The 21,270-nt window shown below is 37.9% G+C and overlaps 1 non-coding gene across 1 annotated transcript; it reads right to left on the bottom strand.

Annotated features, from left to right (window-relative positions):
• Positions 1 to 16,612: 16,612 nt before the first annotated feature.
• LOC131621129 (small nucleolar RNA R71) lies at positions 16,613 to 16,719 on the bottom strand. Its single transcript, XR_009289459.1, has one exon. It is a non-coding gene; the product is annotated as a small nucleolar RNA R71 (small nucleolar RNA).
• Between the last annotated feature and the right edge of the window lie 4,551 nt (positions 16,720 to 21,270).

Below are 21,270 nucleotides of genomic sequence, written 5' to 3'. Positions count from 1 at the left end.
GTAGAAGTAGCCTTCCACTGAGGGACCAATGGGTTTAGTTGAATTTGCATACCCGAGTTGTCGTCGGGCTAGGACCGGGTTGTAGTTAATTCCTCCTTGTGTACCAATGAGGGGTACGTTGGCGAATTCTCCGCAACTGTCAATGGTTTCTGTACCACAGCGAGCCAAGGTATACCAATGAATATCATGATTAGTAAGAGACATAAGTCTTCGAGGCCAACGCAAGCCTTCTCGGTTTTCCGTGAAAATAGGAGACTCAGGTAAGTGTGAAACAATCCATTTGAACAACAGAGGTGCACAACATACAATGATTCCACCGCCTTGGCGATTCCTATGATGGACAGAGAAATACATGTCACCAAGCAAAGTCGGAACAGGATTTCCATTCAAAAAGATCTTTATGGCATTGATATCGACAAAATTGTCGACGTTGGGAAACAGAACTAACCCATAGATGAGCAAGGCTAGTATAGCTTCAAAAGCTATCATGCTACCAGTTTCGATGAAATCAAAGGCTTTCTTTATTAAGAAGTGTGAAGTTAAACCCGGGAGGTTTCCTTTGGTAGTCCAATTACTCTCTACTTCAGATTTCTTCAAGTGGATACTTGCTGCAATGACGTGTGACTTAGGAATGGCTTCCAAACCATTGAAGGGTATTTTGTCAGACACAGGAATACCCAAAAGATTGGCATATTCTTCCAAGGTCGGTACCAACTGGTAGTCTGGAAAGGTAAAACATCGGTAGACGGGATCATAGAACTGAACCAGAGTTTTGAGAAGTCCTTCATCAACATGAGTGTTCAGGATAGGCAAAAGCTTTCCATAACTTTTCCTAAAATCAGAAGGATTTTGTACAGAAGATGCTAATTCTATCAGTTTTTCCACATCAGGCGCTTTGAAACCGTACTTTTTGGTATACCTTTTTACCCCTTCCATAACTAAATCCTATAATGTTTGCAAAGAAAATTCTCTAATTTTTTTTGGAAAAATCATGTTTTTATGGAAAAAGATGGGTTTTTTTAATGAATGTATGAATGCATGGATGCATGGATGCCACATACTCAAACATGGTAAAGCAAACATGGTAGCGCAAACATGGTACTACAAACATGGTACACAAACATGGTAACAAACATGGTACACATAGGTTCAAAGGTCCAGCGTCACGAGCATGAGGTCAGAGAACCAAAAATGGGATAGTTCTAGTTAATCACCTGCACAACATGTTCTACTGATACGTCAGAGTCTACATTTTTCTTTCGGATATTATCGGCTTGTCAATTAAACTTGTGAGCCAGCAATATTCTCAAGAAAAACTCGTCTGAGTGTGGTTCTCCGCATGACAACTAATCCAAGTCTTCACCTAAATAGTTTCTGCACCACAACCTAATAAGGCCAAGATGGGTTGGGGTTCTACGGCCAACTCAGCTTCTACAGTTCAATGAAAGTAATAATGTCTTCGCTACGAAACATGCTAAACATATATTACCAACAAGGAACCTCCACTGAGCGGAAGGATTCTCACGTACGCCTGTACATGACTATACCCTCCACCTAATTCTTATGTGTACTTAATCCGGGTTAGGATTTGTCCATAATGTATCACTTGTAACAGAACCACACAAGTAACAGAACCAGAACCACACATGTAACAAAAAATGAAATGAAAAATATAGAAAATAGAATTAACCCTTCCTTTGGAAACAATAAAAAGATGGTCCCCAGTGAAGTCGCCATTTTTCTGTCGCGGGGAAAAATCATAATCTTTTTTTGTGGATGAGACACCTGATGCCTTCTTTGGGCTCGAGTGCTCAAAAAATGATTTTTCTTTTGTTCCGACCAAACTTTTTATTGTTTCCAAAGTAGGAAAAGGAAAAAAGCTGCAATAACCTTAAAAAGTGGGGGGAGAGATCTTTGGGTAAGAGGGTTGGTTATACGAAGGGAAGGTATTAGCACCCAACGTATCTATAGTACTCTATAGGTTTCTTTTCTATGTTTTTCATTCCATGTTATTGAGAGGTTCTTGTGAAATAGGTGGGACCTAAGGTGTTTGTTTGATTATGCTCGCAAAGATCATCGCGATCCTCTGCATACATATCCCTTAGAGGGAATCAGAGCATCTGTAGCTCGGGGTCTAAGGGTGCTAAGGTTTGAGTGGTTTGAGGGAGAAGTTTTGCTCGCCAAGGATACGACCTTGTGCCTACGTATTCTCAAAGGGATGTTGAGAAAGTCAGAGCAATCGTAGTTCCCACTTATGCTAGTGGAAGCAAAGGATAAGAGACAAATGTCATCTAAATGTTCGATGTATCTAATATATATCATCACATACATCTGTTTGTTTTTTGTTTGAAAATCTTTTCATTATAAGCCCTGGGCCATGCCATTTATGGTGCTTAGAATGATAAAGATGTTTTTTTAGCCAGCCTTGTGGCAAAAACTTTCAATGAAGTCAGCCTTGTGACAAAAAGTTTTGATTAATCAGCCAGCCTTGTGGAAAAAGTTTCAATGAAGTCAGCCTTGTGACAAAAACTTTGATTAATCAGCCAGTATGGTGGCAAAAAGGTTTGATTGATTAGCCAGCCTTGTGGCAAAAAGGTTTGATTGATTGTTTGATTGATTGTTTGTGATGATATAGAAGAGATACTCCTATCATAGAGATGATAAATGTCTAATCTCCTAGGGTATTTGTTTTGGATATTGGGGATGCTTATAAGAAGCCCGTGGGTCCTTGTACGAAGCCCAAGAGGAGGCTATCCGAGGGTCCTTGCATTGTAAGCCCAAGAGGAGGCTATGGGAGGGACTATCGAGGGTCCTTGCATTGTAAGCCCAAGAGGAGACTATGGGAGGGACAAGTCGTTTGTACAAAGCCCGAGAGGAGGCATGGTATAGTTGGTTTGAGCTCTTAGAGCGATTTCACCGGGAAACCATACTCTATGTCCTAACCTAAACTAGGGGAGATTCTTTGCACGAAGCCCAATAGGAGGCTATGGGGAACCTAGTGTTGTACTAAGTTGAACAAGCTATATAACACAATCACAAACATGAACAAGTACGAGCAAATATGAACAAGTACATGAACAAATATGAACAAGTATAAACAAGCACATATATATGACAAGGTGTGTGTATACAATGGAGTTTATGAAGGAAATATACCTGTAAGCATGATCCATTTGTAAACACGGGGGCTCGGGACTTATACTCGGGGAGAGACCCACTTGAGTTTATTCAAAGCTATGTAAACAGGTATTTACAAGGGGCTTGGGACTTATACCTACATGGAGACCCATGGTATTTTTGGGAAGATTTAAAGAAAACCTTCATTTTTTGATTTGTTGTTCGAAGTTAAATATAAACTGATCGAGGTATGTACAAAAAGGTGAATGTACAATGAAATACCTAATTTCATGTACGGGAATGGGACTTATAGCTATGTGGAGGCCCCTGTTTTATTTACATAAAACATGGTTGATTGTTTTTTTTGAAGTTTTATTGTTTTGAAAATGATTTGAAAACTGTTTGAAAAGGTTTTGTTTTGAAGAAGTTTTCTGTTTAAAGAAAAACTGTACAAAGAAAAAAGGAAAGGGACTTATACTCTCTAATATTTGAGAGGCCCCACATCGTTTTGAAAATCAATTGATCAATCAAAGAGATTTAATCAATAGTTTCTTTTGAAAAGAAAAATAAAAAAGAAATGGTTTATCGTTTTGAAAAGAATCGTGATCGCTTGTTTTAAAACGGTTTGAATTTTGACAAAAGTCATCTTTATTAAGTTAAAAAACAAATTTTAAAGCTTAATTAAGACCTAAAAAATTAGGGTTTGATCACAAAAATATTTACAAGTGATTAGGTTTGAAAAATCAAATAAAAACAATATTTAAAGTATTTAAAAACACTTAAAAACATGTCATTTTAAACCTATTTAAAAATATATTAAATAAATATTTTTTGGTGATTTTTTTTGGTATTCATAAAATATATATATTAAATGAGGAGTGTACAAAAAATGAAATTAAAATGAGTTAATTTGATTGGTTAAAATGATTGGTGAAGTTGTTAAGAAAATGAAGGAAAAAAGTATCAAAAAAAATGGTTTTGTCTCCACTAGGGCTTGAACCCACACCCTCTTTCTCACCAGCCAAAACACTTGCCAATTGGACCACGCGCGTGGTCTGTTTAACATTTGCAATGAATGAATTATATTTTTGAATCAATTCCTAATTTCAGTTTCAAAATCTGGCGCCAAGAACACAACCCTAACTTGAATTTGAAAAATCCGAAAACTGAATCATTTTGATCAAGTGAATAGCCTATCTTGCTCGATTTTTCACAAGGAACATGATGGTATCATTTAATTTTATTTATTTTCACTCTAAGATCATTAATTTCCTGATGAACACGAAGAACCCTAATCTTATGATTCAATCTGAAATCGTGTATGTGCAAGTTATGATGCAATTGATTGAGGGTTAATGATCCTCATGTGTGCAGAAACAAGATGGTATGTTCATATTTCATTTATGATGAGAATAGAGTTTGAAGTTCAAGTGTACTTACCTCAAAAATGGCAAAACTGGAAATCGAATTCTTCAGTAGAGGTGTTACAGAAGTTGTTTGATGATCTGGATAGCTTCAATGGACCTTAGGGAAGGTGTTTGAATGCTTGGAGTGGATTGAAAACATCTGGATCAGTTGGTGGAACCCGATCTGCAGTAGGACCAAGTATGAATCGAGCTTGATGATTCTGAGGTTTTTGGCTATATGTGATGGATTGTATAGTTCATATGTGATATATGGATGATGTTAGAAGTGATAGTTTGGACAGAGATGAGCTAGAATGGATTTTGGCATGATAAGGCTAGTGTTATGCATATTTGGGAAGTGAGGTAGTGATTTTGAGGTTTAGGTGTTTTTGGGGTGTGTGGATGGATCAAACACATCCCATATGATGTTTATGAGTTGTTGGAACCACCATCTTGGCCAGAACTTCAATGGTTTAGAGGTTGGGATTTCTACCTCTTTGAAACTTAAGAAACTTGCAATTCAAGAAAGAAAGAGAAAACCTATAATTTGTGAGGTTTTGGTGTGAATTTGGAAGTGATTTGAACCTCTATTTATAGGCCATGGATTCTGAATACAAGCCCTTGCAAGTTGATCAAAGAAGTGATGATTTGGCTTAAGAGATAAAAAAGAATCTTCTACATTTAATGCAAAATGGTTAAAGTAACTTAACCATGGTCATTCTTCAAGCTTCTTATCCTCTTCCATTCTGATCTTCAAATCAGAAAATATCTTCAATTATTGTCTTGATGCATCATTACTTGCATTATTTGGCAAAATGGTTCATAACTTAGTGAAAATGGCTTGAAATTTCAAGTGAAAATGATCACTAAATGCATAATTCAAAACCATAGCTATGCTCCATATTTTTTCATGCCCTTGGACATTTTGGAAAGCTCATATTACACACTTCAAAACCCTAGTTGAAAGTTTCTTCAAGACCCTTAAGGAAGTGGGTGAAAAAGATCCATGAACTTTGAAGAAAATGAGATCTTAAGTGAAATTTTCAAAAGATACCAACTTTGAAGCTCCATATCTCTTAAATGGTTGATCTTATGGAAAAAAATTATATGTGACAAAGTTGTTCATTGGATCAAAATCTACAACTTTCATGTTGGAAGTTTTTTTTCAGTTTGTAGGTGAAATTTTGAGTTATTCCCTTCCAAAGTTTGGAAAAACCCATTGAAAAACACTTAGAAAATTTTCTAAGTATGAAAGTCAAACTTTTGACTTTTTGATTCTTGATGGATTTTCTGGATTTTCCTTGATCAAATGACTTCATATATCATATATTGATGATTTGAAACTTCAAAAGTCATGGTTGACCAAAATTCCCCAAAAGTCAATGGTGATCTTGTATAGTTGACTTTTTCAGACGAATCGCGTTTCTGGAGATTTCAAATGAATCAAGCTATCCTCATCAAATGAGTGGTATGAATGGATCATATTGAGTTATTAGAGGATATTGAATCATAGTTTGAGTTGTGACACCATGTCCTGATTAAAAAGTCAGTTGTTCAGATGAATTAGGTCAAAAACCCTAATTGTCGACCAGATGAAATTGATGACTGTAGGTCTTGAATTGAGATACAATTTCCATTGTATATTGTCATAGGGATTATTTGAGGATGATTGAAACCTTTGATTGACTTCTTGGGGATTTTTAGGGTTTCCCAAATGTGATCCCTGATTTCAGTCCCTGATAGTTCAAAAACCCTAATCTGATGATTTGAGATTTCACTGTTGATCAATCTTTGTGTAGGAGATGTTCTGAGCCAATGGATTAAGTCAAAATGATGCACTTGGGGTCTTGAGGTCATTTCCCAAGTCATTAGGTCAAATCCTGAGCAAAAGTCAGGGGTGTGCTATCTTCAGTCAAAACCCTAATTTGGTTGATTCAGTGCCTTTGAGCTTGTTGAAATGAATCTTTGGGGACCAAATGTTGATTGTTGATGAAGATGATTCATTTGAGATGAAGGGGGAACAAAACCCTAATTGATTGTTTCTTGTAATGATGAGTGATTTCTTGTTTAAATCCTGCTGAGTCACAAGTAACAAACACAGGCTATGCAATTTTTTAGAGATGCAAATGATGCATATGCTATGATATGAGGTGGTATCTTAGGTCAAAAATTGGGGTATGACAGCAACATTAGAAAATGATTTGGTTGCGTCTTTGTCTGAAGAATTCTGACTTTTGTCTTTGAATGTTCCTCTTTGAGGATCAAGCTCACCATATCGAGTGGGTCATCGCCTTTGATTCGGGATACCTATGAATTTTAAGGTACATGGCTAGAGGAAAATAAATCCTCTTGCCCCTTGATAGGTGTTAAGCCTTTGAATCGGAAGGTATATGGCTAGAGGAAGATAAATCCTCTTGCCCCTTGATGGGTACGGTGTCTTTGATTTGGAAGACAAATGGCCAGAGGAAAGTAAATCCTCTTGCCCCTAGATAGGAATTTCGTCCTTGATAAGAGCACCTGAAGTTGTGCGCCCTAAATCCCTAAGATCCTTGAGAGGTTTAGTTAATATGGTATGTTATGATGTCATGATGTCATGCGAATATAATAGGTAAAGCATAAGGTAATAAGGACAAAATGTCCCACAAGCAGATCCTGCAAGGAAATAGAAAGGGTTAGTAGCACACACAAACAAGTCACACAAATGTCCTTAGGTTTAAAGGCTTGCATGGAGTTTGACTAGGTAACTACCCTTCCCCAAAGGTACTTCTAAGGATAAAGATGATATCAGCAACAGGTTCTACCAGTTATTCAGAATTGTCAGCCCTTCTAAAGCACCCTTGGACATGATGCATTTGCACCATGCAATGATACTTTGAGAGAGAACCTATCTGAATTGTAGCATCGTGTAGCAACCTGCCCTACAATTGAAGGTTTAGAGTCGCCACCTATTCTGAAGGGCGAATAGAAAACCCTACGCAGATACGAGATTCAGGGTAAGTTATTATAATCAGGTTGAGGGAAGGTATTAGGCACCCTCAACCCTTTCCTAAGGTTGCATTATAGAATAAAGGTTTACGGCACAATTATTGAGATTTATAACTAAGGAGGTGAAAAGGGTAGAAATTGAAATTTAGAGATGAATTGAAATTATAGGGGGGGAGACTCACCTTGTTACCAAGTGCCCACGTACCTCCTTATGGAGGCTCAGAGTCAACGTAGTTCGGGCACAGGGTTGTACGCCTTAGAATTTGATATGAGTGTGTTGACGGTATTTTGAATTACCGTTTCACAGTTTTGAAAGTTGTGATTTGGAAGGCATTTTGAATTTCCTGATTGAAAAGGATAAAAATCCGTAGTGTCGTGGTTTAGTGTATTTTAAGATTTGGGCGTACAACCCTGATTTGATATGGCACCGTTAGATGCGATGACCAATAGATTTGGTCAGTATAGCTAACAGATTATGGGGCATTGCTGGTTACTCAGATCGATAGATTGATCGTCGCGGGCAGCAAATTAAAATGTATTTTAAGTTTTATATTTTTTTACCTCTCGTCTAATGCGACTAATAGATTTAGTCGTGTCGAGGAGAGAATTAAACTTGAATCGATTATATCATTAATAAATAAATTAGAATCGATTATATTATTAATAGATAAATTAAAATCAATTATATTATTAATAAATAAATTAAATGATCAAAAATTATTTCTCGTCTACTGCGACTAATGGATTTAGTCGGTTCGAGGAGAAAATTGGATTAAATCATTAAGAGAGAACAAATAATTAAACAATTAAAATTTCACAAAATTAATTAATTAAATTTTATTATTTTTTTATCTTTGCATGTGGGGTGTATTTTATGAAAGTTAGTAATTAAGGGGGGGCTAGAATAGTAAAACGGGCTAGGCCCAATTTTGTTTCAAGGCCGCTGGTTAGGTGTGTGCGGGTGTATGGATTACGGTGTACACTCACGCATAACGGATGGCTGGGATTCGCCTGGGTCATCATCAACGGTCTGCATGCAAAAATTAGATGGGGACCGTGGTAAGGTTAATGTACGTTGCCCCAAAATGGACCAATCACATGGCCTGGGAATGGCCATGTGTCGCATGACTGCTGGACCTAGAGAGATAACCTTATCTCTTCTCATTGCTTTTTTCAATAACCAAAATGTTGGTTTACCAACGTGACCGATTCCCTCCCCCCATTCAATTCTCCTTCGGTTCTCTCTCCTCTTGTTTTCGTTTTCTCACTCTCTCTTTCTCGTTTTAACAAAAAAACAACCAACACCAAGTAACATACAAGCATACGAATCATAAGCAATACCCAGTAACTTCTCTAACCCCAAATCAAATTATGAGCACACATTCAAGAACCATACAAGCATACGAATCACAACATCGCTAGGCTAAGTTTATTGAGCGTTTACCTTCAATCTTGAACTTCGGAAACGTGTAAGCTCCCTTCTAATCCCTCCTCTTCTTCATTTACAGGTTGGAGGCACGCGTTTGAAGATTTAAGGCTCCTCCGAGTTCGCCTCTCTGTTTCAGAATTTCCTCCCTCCCCCTCTTCTTTTCCTTGCAGGAACGAAGTTTGATGAATCCGGTTCAAGAGTTTTGATGCTCGCGACGACACCTTCGAGCGCCCTCAGAATTTTCGTCCCCAAATCCCCCCAAAAAAAATCCCCCTGTTTCTGATTCCCTCCTCCTTCTTATAGTCTTAGGGTTTTATTCAACTTATGAAAGATTTGATTTAAGTTAAAGATTGATTCGTTTGTAAATTGATTTGTAAAATTTTCAATAAAATTGTTTGATTCGATTCTGTCTAGTTGATATTAGATTTGATTGTATTATTTGGTTGTGATTCGATTCGGAAAATCTTCTGGGCTTGGGCTTGTTAGGATTTTGCTGTGGATGGTGGTGGGGCGGCGCCGCTCTAATGGAAGAAGATGAACAGGGTCTTTTTTTTACCCTAGTTGACTTGGTCAACCTCTCCCAAAAAACAATTTTCCTTCTTTTTCCTTTTTTTTTAATGAATAATGATAAAAAAAACATGTGAGATAATAAAATATAAAAACGAAAATAAATAAAGAAGAAGAAGAAAAAATAAAAATAAAAATAAAATAAAAGAAAGTCCTGTTGACTTGGTTGACTCGGTAAAACAATTTTCTTCTTTTTTTTTTACCATTCTTTTTTATTGGCTAATGGATTAATATTAATATAAAATAAAAAACGAAAATAAAAAATAAATATATAAAAAACCCTGTTGACTTTGGTCAATTTATTCAAAAAAGTTTAATTGCTAAATAATAATTTAATTAATAGTTAGTTTTAATTAAGCAACACATTAAATTGATACAACTTAAATAAATATCAAATTGATAGAAAATTAATATTTATAAAGATCTTTAAAGAATCTAAATGGGTCTAAACTCAAATTGGGCCCAAATGTTTGCTATTCCTTAAAACACACCCCTTTATCTTTTTTCTTTAAGAAGCAATTTATGAATGGGCCAAGTGTTAATTGGATTTGGAAAGATTTGCTATCTACACCTCCATTTCATTTTAACCAATTTATAAGGGAGTTTTATAAGAGATCAAGTTTAATAATAGATATACTAAACCCTATGGCTCCTAATTTTTAACGCCCTTAATAAATTGACAGATGTAAATTACACCGGGTAAATTTTGGGGTATGACAGCTGCCCTTATTTAATTACCTTGGTTTGAATGGCGTGAGAATACGCAGGTCTCACGCTTTTCGGATCAATGAGTTATTAAATAATAGAAGACCCCTAAATTTACCTTGTGCTCGAGTGTGAGAGAAAAGAATTGTCCTGCTAAAGCCGGAGTCTTACATAGCAAGGACTTGCCGTTAGTCGTGATCAGCTTGCTATTAATGCTAGCAAGCTTTCGCGGTTTGTGAACCCCACTTACTATAGTTCTAGTAAGTTTCCGTAGTCTGTGAACCCTAAAAGGATCACTTGCTATAGCTCTAGCAAGCTCACCTGCACCAATAGGATTACTTGTCATAGTTTGGACAAGTTTACCTGTATAGAGGATTGTCTTGTAAATGTGTATGCATCATGTGTATGCATATGATCCTGTTGTTTGTACAATGCAAATGTATGCATGTTCACATATGTAAATGATGCGTGTGCGCGAATGGGTATGTATGATAATGCTTATGTATAATGCTTATGCGTAGTTTATTTGTGAGGAAAAATGAACAACAAGGTTGTTATCATCGGCAAGGTTACCGGGATACGCCAATCAGGAAATTGAAGATAAACAGACAGTAAGGTTACTGGCATCGGTAGGTTTACCGGAAAACATCAATCAGGTGATTAGAAAGAATATCTCAGTAAGGTTACTGGCATCGGTAGGGTTACCGAAAAACATCAATCAGGTGATTGGAAAGAATATCTCAGTAAGGTTATTGGCATCGGTATGGTTACCGGAAAACATCAATCAGGTGATTGGAAAGAATATCTCAGTAAGGTTACTGGCATCGGTATGGTTACCGGAAAACATCAATCAAGTGATTGGAAAGAATATCTCAGTAAGGTTACTGGCATCGGTATGGTTACCGGAAAACATCAATCAGGTGATTGGAAAGAATATCTCAGTAAGGTTACTGGCATCGGTATAGTTACCGGAAAGCAGGCGAACAGTATGGTACTTGTATTGGTTTTTAGAAAAGATTTGTGTTTGAGGGAATAAAATGACATAAGGTCGAGCAAGTTCGCAGAAAGCACCAATCAAGAATAAATGATTTAAGGAAGAGATGTGGGGAATACCGCTCAGGATACCTGAGGAAGAAAGAGTTCTCTTGGAGAAGTTACACCGGCCTAACTGGGGAAGTAATGGGTGCTTGACCAACACTCTAATCTGCCTTATGCTTCGATGCATGTTTGAATCCCTTTTTTAGGGTAATGCTCTACCTAAATGAAAATGCTATGCGTTTTAGGAGGATGCAATGCGATATGCAATGATATCTATCAGGAGCTCAAAGGAAGAAGTCTTCTGACTGTTGAGGAACGCCAACCATCTGGATTTAAATCTTGATTCTTGCTGAGGATAAAGATCGTGACTACCCGACATTCTCTTCATATACACGGGTTGTTTAGCCTTCGCCTGAACTTAACAGGATCAAATAGTTGAAGAGGAGTAGATGCCCCTGCCTACTATATAGCCCCATCCTATAGGGATTCTGAAGAAATCACCTCGAGAGGATTTTCGGAGATCTGTGCCATCGAGATAGAATGCCCCAGTGTCGTGAACTATGGAATAGTGCCCTGACTAATCGAAGTTAGAGATGGTTTCAACCACACTCGAGTAACAGCACCTGATTACTCCATACTTTGAGACATTCTTCGAACCTTGAGTGATTGCCCCATTTTTGGATTTGTAAAAGATATGCCCCTGAGTATTATTGCTTCGAGACTCGACCCAAGTCGATTGGATCTTAGGGTGGATGCCCCTAGTTAGCAGGATCTCTGTATACCCCTGTGATCATTGGGATTTTGCCCCTGGTTAGGAGAACCCCCTGGACGTGGTTCCCCCATTCAAGAGTCTTTATTAGAAATGATAGCCTCTGCATTCTCACTCAACGGAGTATTCAACTGCTTCTCTGAATGGGGGAAGCACGTCCAGGGGGTTCTCCTAACCAGGGGCAAAATCTCTGAATGATAATTCTAATACAAAGTTTATGTTTGTCTTGAAATTTTTCCTAAAAAACAAATTTATTGAAATGATTTCGTAACATCTAATTTTTTTGAAAGGTGGTTTGATGCCAACTCAAAAGTTTCAGCAAGCCTCGTAGGAGTCAGATTATCGTATTCTTGTTTAGTATGCTTTCGAATAAACCCTACTTCAATTAGGACTTTTGAAGGTTGTAACGTGGTCGTGGTTCGCGGTTTTAAGAAAAAAGGACTTAAGGCTCAAAATATTTGGTGCCCACCCATTCTCCGTGATGTCCTCCAATCCTAAGTTCAATTAACTCGACATGAGTGTTCATCCCTCAGAAGGAATTTTGGCATGGTTGAGGAATCAACGAGGTTTTTTCGGACATGGCAGTCGCTCACCTTTTCTTCTTTGAACTTGTAGTCACACGACTTTGTCTTCGCCTGGCAATTTTATCATTATTTTTCTTTGCCTTTCACTTCTTTTTTTTTTCATCATTTTTTTTACAAGTCGTGTGACTTTGCATTGTCTTTGATTTGTTGGAAGTGATTGCGACTGCCTCATTCCATGATTGACGGGGAATTACAATTGTGGCATCATCATTTTTGACCTCTTGAAGAATAAAGGATAAACATTGTGATTTTGACATTCCTTAACCTTTTTGGACGGATAACCATTGTTGTATCCTTAGATGCATACCCTTGATGAGTTTTGAACACTCGGCGGATTAACCGAACACTACCCTGCCCCTGGGTTAAAATGAAGGTTTTTTCTAAATAGAAACGAAACTTCTACTTCAAGGCTCAAAGGGGTTAACAAGGGTCTATCTCCCTTATATCTCCGGTGTTTGGGGATTTAAAACAATGCATGTACATCATCAGCAAGGTTTTATTCGAAAGCGCACCATTTGGAATTCTTGGTATCATGCTCATCATCCTCCCTCCAGAGTTACTTGCTCTTTTTTTCTTTTTTTATTTACAAAAGTTGAGTACAACAAGAAAATAAAAGCGAATGGATTGTTTCAAGACAAAAATATTCAATGTATTATGATTATTATTCAAAAACAAACGAGTTTTGCATACGAGAAAGTGCTGAACGAAACAAGAAAATTACAAATGAGAATGCAGAATGAAACATAAATTGCCAATATTGAAGAGACTTGACTCCGTCTGGATCTATTGCTTCAGAAGGTACATCTTGCAATCTCGACCTCCATTCAGGCGTGGGGAATTCAATTTATGCGCAGACCGTTTGGTGTGAAGCAGATTGCCTTGGAATCAATGAGGTTTTGAACTGTGCCTTTGAATACATTGCAATCTTCAATCGAATGGCCAGGTGCCCCGGAATGGAACTCACAGTAGGCGTTGGGATCATATCCTTCAGGATAAAGAAAAGGAGGAGGCCCCAGCGGTTTTAATTCCACTAAAGAATTTCGGAGTAAATGAGAGAGCAGCTGACTATGAGGCATTGGGATTGGTTCATGTACCCTTCTTGGCCTTCTCAGATTCTGCCCGCCTTGTGGTCGACGGTTTTGTTTATATCTTTGATGTTGTTGCGGAGCATACTTAACTGATTGGTTATATAGAACAGGCTCTTGTTGCACAAATTGAACTGGTGGCTGGCTGATAGTTGCAGTACAGATTTGTGGAGCATCCTGATCAGGAATAATTTCTGTCATCTGATAGCAAGGGATCTGAACTAGAGAATAAGCATGATCTTTCTCTTCAACTTCGGAAATTGTACTTGTTTCTTCACCATCCTGTTCTGGGAATTCAAAATTAGTAGCAGCATTCTGAATCTTACCAGTCATAAGACCATGCTCAATTCTTTCTCCTATGACAACCAAAGTTGAGAATTCAGAAGCGGCACACCCAACCACTCGATTCAGATAGGGGTCTTGTAAAGTGTCCATGAACATGTCTATAAGTTCTCGTTCCAAAAGGGGAGGTTGAACTCTGGCAGCTAGCTCCCTCCATCTTTGTGCATACTCTCTAAAGGATTCGTCAACTGATAACACGATTTTATATCGTATATTTAGCTTGAAATCCATAGATATTTATAGCATTTTCCATTTATTATGTTAATTTATTATGATATTACGCGAGTATTTGCTTTGTTTCAGGTTTTACACTCTGATTACGACTATTTGCGAAAAGGAAAGAAAATGGAGCTTAAATGACCAATATTTATGCCTAAAAGATGAAAAAGGAGTGCTGAAGTGAAAGAGGGGTGCAATTAAGACCCAAAAGGCCCAAAAGAGACAATCCAGCCCACCATGGAACCAAAGGCGCGTGGCCCAAACCTTCCCAGCAAGTGGAGACGCACGTCTCCAACGTTCTTCTGCCACGTCACCAAGAGGAGACGTCCGTCTCCAACTGCTCCTGGATCTTCTCCACTTGAGACGCACGTCTCAAGTCAGTCAAGGCCACTTCCTGAAGAAACGGAGACGCACGTCTCCACACCCAGTCTGCAAAATCCCCACTTTTCACGCAACGTCACAGCAAAACCTCTCCTATAAATAGGACCTGCTACCTCACTTTCAAAGAGTCCGATTTCCTGCCAACGAAGTGCTGCCGAAATTGTACCGCGAACGGTATTTCTTTATTCTGCTTTCATTCAAACACTTATTTTCTCACAACGATTTCTACACTGGAAATTGTTGTGAACTTTTTATAGATCTAGCCTTACGTTAGATTTATCGCTTTATTTCCTTGTTTATTTTTTTCTGTCTGTTTAAATTCCGAAGAACGATCCAGCCAACCTGTGGTGGAAGTTCAGTACTCGAAGATTCAATTACCATTTATTTAATTCAGGTTTTTATTTACTGCTTTAATTTATATTATTATTTGCATGATATATTGTATGTCATTTACTATGCCTATTATTATGAACCGAACCGATTTATGCGTGTTTAACCATATTAATATGTCTGGCTAAACTATTATGATGTCGGTATGTAAAGTAAGTTAACCGTGGGGTCCGAAATAAATTGGCTTAATTATGTTTTATTAAATATCACTTGTTTTTGGTTTGTATGTCTAATTTAATTAGTAAGTCTTAAAACCAATAGAGCGAAAGTTTGAGGGGTTAAGACGGTCAAAGGTTAAAATCAATAGAGCGAAAGTTTGAGATCTTTAACTGGATAGTAGACAGAGGACATTAGTTTTAAGGATGGCGAAAGCGTATTAAAACTAATTAGGACTTATTTATTTTCAAAAATTGTTTTTTACACCCGACGGGATGGCGAAAGCGTACGTTAGGGATATTAGCATGTTCCGAGTCAACAGAGCGAAAGTTTGAGATTAGGAGATTTAAATAGATAACAACTTCATAAAACGAGCATTTTATTAATTACGTTGTTTCCAAAAAGCTTTTCTAAAATCTAATGGGATGGCGAAAGCGTACATTAGGATTAGGACAGTAATCTAAATCAACAGAGCGAAAGTTTGAGACGAGGATTTTTAATCAATTGAATTAATAAAGATTTTTGATTAAATTATGCAAAAGCCAATGGACCTTCGGATCACCTTAAGTTAAACGAAATACATACTGACATCTGTCTTTTATTATATTCTTAATTTTTCACTCACTTTCCCTTAGAAACAATCAAAATTTTAGTAGCCCTAGCTTTACATAGTAACCTTAGATAACGGTAGATCGATTCATAGTCCCTGTGGATTCGATATCTTTTAAAACTACACGACACGACTGTGCACTTGCAGTTATCAGATTTATAGACACGTAAAGTCGAGATCAAGTTTTTGGCGCCGTTGCCGGGGACTATTTAAGTCGATATCGTAACTCACTGTTACACCGTAGAGACTAGGACAATTCTTCCCTATCTTTCTGAACAATTGTATGCCAAATACTCGTTCACAAGGAGGAGATTTAATACAACGAATTAACGAGATCGAACGTTTCATTAACGTCAAACGTCGAGCTCGCAATCTTCCCAAAGTAGCAGAAATTCCGATTAATCAGGAATTGACTCTTACTGATCAAATCAATCAAATTATCCCGAAGTTAGAGATGGCTGCTATTCGTCCTCTTAGAGACTATGCCGCTCCTTCGCGCGCTGAACCGCATTCAAGTATCGTGCCACCTGCGATTGAGGCAAACAACTTCGAACTGAAACCTTCGCTGGTCCAAGCTGTTCAACAGAATCAATTCTCTGGAAGCCCTGTAGACGACCCCAATCTCCATTTATCTGTGTTCGTGCAATACGCCGACACTATCAAAGCCAACAACGTTAGTTCCGAAGCTATTCGATTACGCCTTTTCCTTTTCTCCTTGAGAGATAGAGCGAGAGCGTGGCTTCAATCCCTGCCTTCCAATTCCATAACTACGTGGGACGAATTGAAGAGAGTATTCTTAGCGAGATACTTTCCGCCTAGCAAAACTGCTATGCTTAGAGGTCAAATCAACGGATTTACCCAGAAAGATAACGAATCACTCTTCGAAGCTTGGGAACGTTACAAGGACATGCTTAGAATATGCCCTCATCATGGACTCGAACCATGGCTGATCATCCATACTTTCTATGGTGGTCTCTTATATAACACTAAAATGACTATAGATGCCGCTGCTGGCGGAGCATTAATGGACAAACCCCATGATGAAGCATACAAACTCATAGAGAACATGGCACAAAACCATTACCAATGGGGTGGAGAACGAGCCGCTCTAGAGAAAGCCCAAACCAAAGGAGGAATGTACGAAATAAGTGGTATAGACCGCGTTAACGCTAAAGTAGACGCTTTAACTCAAAAGATCGAGAACTTAACCATCACTCCTTCAGCCACCGCTGCCGCTGTAACACCTAACTGCGAGATTTGTGGATTGACTGGACATGTAGTTGCTGAATGTCAACTCTTGACTGGAGTCCCATCTGATCAAGTAAACTATGCTCAAGGAAACCCTTATTCTAGCACGTACAACCCTGGATGGAAAAACCATCCGAACTTTTCTTATAAGAACAACAATGCGTTGTACGCACCTGGACAAGCACCTGCTGTACCACCTGGCTACCAAAAAGCGCCTGTAGCTGCTCAAAACACCCCTAGGAAGTCAAATCTAGAAATCATGATGGAGAATTTTATAGCTTCCCAACAACAAACCAATAAGGACTTCCTAAATCAAAACATCCACAATAGCGAGCAACTAAAACAACTATCGAACAAAGTAGATGCCTTAGCTACGCATAACAAAATGCTAGAAACTCAAATCTCACAAGTAGCTCAACAACAAGCACCTACTGCTGCCCCTGCTGGCACGTTTCCTGCTCAACCTCAACCCAATCCTAAAGGACATGCGAAGGCGATAACACTACGAAGTGGAACGAATTACGATGGACCCATAGATCCTGTCGCACGCTCGCGAAATGTGAACAGAGTCGCCACCAATATATTTATCCCATAAGGGAAAGGAATATCAGAACACCTAAAATAAAAGAACGAGGTCTTTCGACCAGAGATAGGGTACGGGAGTCGGTTACGCAAGGGGAAGGTGCTAGCACCCCTCACGTCTGTGGTACTCCACAGGATCCACTTATGTTTGTTCTATTCTAAGGGTGTATAAATCTAAAACTTAATTACTAAGGGAATGCATGCAAATGAATGAAAAGAAACACGGGGAAAATAAGGTTTATAAATAGTTGTGCTCGCTTAGGCCCCGCGACCTAATGCCTACGTATCCTTTTCAGGAATCAGAGCGCCGTAGTTCGGCTCTTTAGTTTTGTTTGTTTTTGTGTTTTTTAGTTGAACAGTTACATTCGCACTCCGCTGCTCGACCTCTGGAGTCTTAAGCTGGGAATGGAGCGGAAATAACGTGTCCGATTAGGAGAAAGAATGCCCTGAAGGCAAGAGAAAGAATGCCTCGGAGGCAAGAAAGAGAAGAGAGAAAGTTGGTTTGTGTTTTTTATGTAACTTCATGATGAACAAAACCCAATACAAGGCTTCGCACCACTTCATTACTTTGTTTAGGTCTGAGCCTTTATTAAGTGTTTTAAATGTTTTTGGTTGAGTGTTTTTTTTAAGGGAATTTACTTTGCGATTCGAATCACATAAAATGTATAATGATCGAGAAGAAGATTAGGGAATGAATCCCACTCACTTCTATCCCATTATGTAATGTTCGAGAAACAGATTAGGGAATGAATCCCACTCATTTCTATCCCATTAGTTAATGTTCGAGAAACAGATTAGGGAATGAATCCCACTCATTTCTCTCCCATTAAGTAGTGACCGAGAAACAGATTAGGGAATGAATCCCACTCATTTCTATGCCACTAAGTGATTGAGAAACAGATTAGGGAATAAATCCCACTCATTTCTCTATCACTTTCTTAATGTGATTTGTATCTCTATTTGTTAATGTTTTAATGTCGAAAAAGAAAAAAGAAGAAGACTAGCCTAAAATGAATAACTAGCCTAATGTTATGATTATACCTAAGTGGTAAGATTTTAAGGGAAAAGACTAAGCCTAATATTATGAAGATTACAGGTCCTAAATCTAAAGGAATGAGATTACACGCACAAGCAAAGATCAAAATTACAAGTAAAAATTACAAGTAAACAATGATACAAAATAGTGCAAAAATGACTAAAAGAAAGACTTGAAATATGGTACAAAACATGGAAGTAAATGATGCAAAATATAGTACCAAAAGTGAATTAAAGGACTATTATTTTTATTGATTTTTATATGACAAAGAACAAGAATTCTAATCAAGCAAAAGAATTAAAATACAAGCCTAAACTAATATTTTTTAGTGATTATTTTTTATAAGAAAATTGAGTTTAGAATCTAAGAATTAGTGGAAAAAATTAGTTTAATTACTAAAAAGAAAATAGCAAAAGAACCAATTAAGAATTAAATTCTAAAATGATATGAATTGAAGGGGGTGCATGCTGAATACCATGGGGTGAATAGCAATAGGGCGCAGGCCCAAGTCTCAGCAGGCCCCAAAGGGCGTTTTTGTTTCATAGCTTTTGTTGGCCAAAAATGGCGCCGTGGCCCTCAGTGGGAGGTGTGTGATAGCAATACGTATACCAGGGCCCAAGATTGTTCAGATTTTTTGATCCATTTCATTGTTATCAGCATTCAAAAAGCAATTTAATTAACATGAAAGAAATAAAAGAGATGCAATTGATTTGGGAATTAGGGTTAGGGAATCGCAACCTTCACACGACGAACACGGCGGCGGCGTTGTTGCTTTCTCCGGTCAAAACTCCGGCGCTCTCTCTCTTCTTCTCCGAGTTGCGAGTCGAGTGCTCCCTCTCTTCTTCTTCTGACTCGGTTTTCTGAGAATTTTCTAAAGCCTTGTCATTGCTGCGAGGTCAAGCGTATTGATGAAGGTGACGCGATGAGAGGTGCCGAGATTGTGATGAAGTGGTGATGAGCGGTTCTTGGATGAAGGTGATGTTGAATTGCCGCAGCGAAGATTGATCGATGATGATAACGTTGAAGATGGATGGAGACTGAATGAATCAGAGTTATGGAGGATTGAGTTCGTTGAGGATGAATGGAAGAGAAGAAAGGTTGAAGATTCTGAAGGGATGAAGATGGTGAATTTCAGAGGGAGAGTGAATCGTGGAATGTGTGAAGGTGAAATGAAGATTGAAGAAATTGTGAAAAAATGGTGGTAGAGAGGTGGTGAAGCTGATGATTTCTGGAGAAAATGGTGGAGGTGATGAGAAAGTGAGGATGAATGAAGAATCGTCGGAACCCTTGAATGAAGGTGGAGAATGAATATATAGGTTCACAGGTTAGTCTCCATCTCTGATTTTTCTGTTAGATTTCAGTTAGGGATCTGTTTCTGTTAGTTGGTAGTTGAGTTAGTTTGTAACAGAATTTAGGTAGTTAGTTATTCTGTTAGGGGGAATGTTTGATGCGTATGGACTTTGATGAATGGCTTTTTTTTTTTTTGCTCAATTTTCTCTGCCTTGGACTTGCCTTGTTCCGACCATGAACACATAAACTGATGCCGTTTTTTCCTCTTTTTTTTGGTATTGATCTGCTGCAGGTTTTATGGTTCAGAATCTGAATGTTGCAGGTTTAGTGAAAGGAAATTTCAAGGTCTGACCTATTGGGCCTGAAACGGATTCAAAAGCCTTTTTTAGGAACTTAATTGATAGTGAATTGTTAGGCACATACTTATGTCGAATTGCCCCAATTCTTGAATAACTTTCCGTGTTTATTTTAGCATCTATTACTTGCTAACTGTTGAGGATGTTCTTATGGTGCAGGTTGGTATGTTTACAAATGGAAGGTGGTGATTGACAAGAAGAATTGGAGAAAAAGAAAGCTGAGTTAGAAAGTGGAGGATCATGAAGTTTGCGGTTTAGGAATGATAATTTAGTGATATTTGACATGTTTTTTTGGTGTAAACTTCTGTAATTATTTCTGGACGATCTTGTTGTAAATGATGAATTCTGTAATGAATGAGACAGATTTATAATGAACTTTGAAACCTGATATGATATCATCTCTTGAACTTGAAGTTAACCTTTCTTTTCATCTTTAAAAATCCAAAACTTCTCCCTTTTTCATATTGCAATGTCAAATGAGTAAAACCCACTTAGAGTGATAACCAAAGATATGGGGTCAATATGACCTTAGTCAAAAGTCAACCTCATGATAAAGTCATCGCAAATAGATTTCAAAAGTCTTCTCTCGTCAACCTGTATCAATAACTAAAGGATGCTTATGGATCTCTTTATTTTCAAACCGACGCCATGAGAATTTGAATCTCATGAGACTTGTCACATGCTAACCGCCTTATCCGAATGAACTCACCAAATATTGCACCCTAACATATAGTCCAATCAATGCGCCACATATTCATATCAAAATTCTATGATCCTCTTAATTATTAAATACAAATGGGACTAAACCCTAATCCAATTGACGCCTTTAATCCATCTTCACTGATTTAATGAACCAAAAATTATTTTTAATGAATGCATGACATGTTAATGACCTGAAGTGCAAGTGAAGTTAAGAATCATAAGCCAGTTAGAAGTGAAATTTAGATGGACAAATTTTGGGGTGCAACAGCTGCC

The sequence above is a fragment of the Vicia villosa genome, linkage group LG7 (genome assembly GCF_029867415.1).
Source record: "Vicia villosa cultivar HV-30 ecotype Madison, WI linkage group LG7, Vvil1.0, whole genome shotgun sequence".
NCBI classification, from domain to species: Eukaryota; Viridiplantae; Streptophyta; class Magnoliopsida; order Fabales; family Fabaceae; genus Vicia; species Vicia villosa.
This window is presented reverse-complemented; position numbering and strand designations above follow the sequence as displayed.